This window comes from Pseudophryne corroboree, unplaced genomic scaffold (genome assembly GCF_028390025.1).
Source record: "Pseudophryne corroboree isolate aPseCor3 unplaced genomic scaffold, aPseCor3.hap2 scaffold_228, whole genome shotgun sequence".
Classification (NCBI taxonomy): domain Eukaryota; kingdom Metazoa; phylum Chordata; class Amphibia; order Anura; family Myobatrachidae; genus Pseudophryne; species Pseudophryne corroboree.
In genome coordinates this window covers 493,446-495,945 of record NW_026968932.1, presented here as the reverse complement: position 1 = coordinate 495,945, position 2,500 = coordinate 493,446, and positions in this window count along the sequence as shown.

Here is a 2,500-nt window from a genome sequence, read left to right as displayed (position 1 = left end):
TTTTTAATCTCAATCGTGTATTACCTCGGCTGGCCAGCGGGGGGCGCCGCGGCGGGGACACGGGCGGACCGGGTACATTTCATCTGTTTGGGGCGAGTGCTTTTTTGAAATTTTTTTTTATCTTTTAGTCTCGTTCCGTTCTTCCCTTCAACTGGCCTGCGGGGGGCGCCGTGCGCGCGGACCGGCGTCCACCCCTGGCCGCTCCGGGACTTTGCATTCAAATGGGTGGGGTGTTTTTCATTTTTTTGCCCTTTTTTTTTCCACTCCCCCCCTCTCAATCGTGTATTACCTCGGCTGGCCAGCGGGGGGCGCCGCGGCGGGGACACGGGCGGACCGGGTACATTTCATCTGTTTGGGGCGAGTGCTTTTTTGAAATTTTTTTTTATCTTTAAGTCTCGTTCCGTTCTTCCCTTCAACTGGCCTGCGGGGGGCGCCGTGCGCGCGGACCGGCGTCCACCCCTGGCCGCTCCGGGACTTTGCATTCAAACGGGTGGGGTGTTTTTCATTTTTTGCCCCTGTTTTTCACTCCCCCCCTCTCAATCGTGTATTACCTCGGCTGGCCAGCGGGGGGCGCCGCGGCGGGGACACGGGGGAGGGTTCATCCGGGCGGACCGGGTACCTTTCGTCTGTTTGGGGCGAGTGCTTTTTTGAAATTTTTTTCATTTTATTTTTGTCCTCCCTTCGACCGGCCAGCGGGGGGCGCCGCGCGCGCGGACCGTCGGGGCCCGGGGCCCTGCGTCCCACTTACTTTCGCCCGACGGGAATCGTTTCTTTTGTTTTTATCCGAGAGGACACACGGAATCTGCACCCCCCGCAGTGGCGTCAGGCGGCCACCGGGGGGCGCCGCGGCGGGGATCGGGGGGGGCGCCCGGGAGCCGCCTGCCCGTCCGCTGGGCCAAGGGGGCCGGGGCGGGTCACGCGCCGCCGTCCCCCCCCGATCGTCTCGCTCCGAGCCGCCTCTGGCCACCGGGGGGCGCCGTCGGGTGGCGCGGGGGCGCCCCCGCCGCCCGCCGCCTCCCCCCGCACGCGTCGGGCCTCCCCCCGGGCCCCCGCGGGCCGGGGGACGCGGCCGGCGAGCGTCGGACTCCAGCGCGGAAGTGTCGCGGATGAGTGCGGACCGGGGCGCCCGCGGCCCAGCGGCACTTCCAGGGGCTCGGGGAGGAGATGGTTGAAGCCTGGGTGAAGCGCGCCCTCGGCCGTCCGTGTCGCTACCCGCCGGAGAACACCTCCGCCGGATCAGTAGGTACCAACGAGGCGAGCGAGAGAGCCGGGACTCTGTCCGGGGCCGAAAAGCCTGTTTCCCTGGAGCTTTTGCGAAAGGACCCGTGACAGAAGATGCGCGGAGCTCAGAGATCAGCATGGGCAGGGCCTTCTTGCATCCGATTTTGCCCAGGCAGGGCTCCAGGAACCGGGTTACAAAAAGCAAAAAGCCCTGGAGCTCAAACGAAAGGTTTAGTGACAAGATAGCCGTGGAGCTCCGATAACAGCATGGCAGGACCAGGATGGGGCCTATAAAGGGTCCACGGCGGGCATCCGTTGGAGCCCGACGTACGGGCCGGGCACGTCTCCTTCTCCCCCCGGAGGCAGCGCCCCCCGGCGGGCCAAATCGGGTACTGCAATTTGTGGAAGTTTCGCAGATGAGTGCGGACCGGGGCGCCCGCGGCCCAGCTGCACTTCCAGGGGCTCGGGGAGGAGACGGTTGAAGCCTGGGTGAAGCGCGCCCTCGGCCGTCCGTGTCGCTACCCGCCGGAGAACACCTCCGCCGGATCAGTAGGTACCAACGAGGCGAGCGAGAGAGCCGGGACTCTGTCAGGGGCCGAAAAGCCCGTTTCCCTGGAGCTCCTGCGAAAGGACCCGTGGCAGAGCAGGCACGGAGCTCGGAGAGCAGCAGGGCCGGAGCTCGGAGAGCAGCAGGGCCAGGGCTCCCTCCCTTCCATAGGCTGCCCAGGCAGGGCTCCAGGAGCCCGGTACCAGCTCTCCCCGTCCGACAGCCTCCTCTCTGGAAGCGGAGAGCGGACGCAGTCGGGCTCCCGGACCGGGGCCCTGGGAGAGGGTTTGGGAGAGCCCTGCCGGGAGCCACCGGGACGGGCCCGTGCGGACGGGTGCGCGGCGCCCCCCGGCGGTCGAAGGCGGAACCGCGGAGGTCTCTCTATCTCTCTCTCTCTCTCTCTCTCTTTCTCCGGGACTCCCGGCCTCCCGTTCCCCCGACTCCCCCTTCCGAGGCCGAGACGGGGCAGCGCCGGGCGTCCGGCGGAGCCCGGCGCCAGGCCCGGCCCGTCCCCCTCTTCCCCCGGCGGCAGCGCCCCCCGGCGGGCCGAATCGGGTACTGCAATTCGCGGAAGTTCAGCCGATGAGTGCGGACGGGCACCCCTCGGGCCGGGAGGCGGCTCCAGGAGCCCGGGGAAGCGTCGGAGGACGCTCCGCGAGAGCGTCGCGCGCGCCGCCCGTCCCGCTACGCCCGAGGGAACCGGCCAGAGAGCATCACAGGTGGCGAACAGAG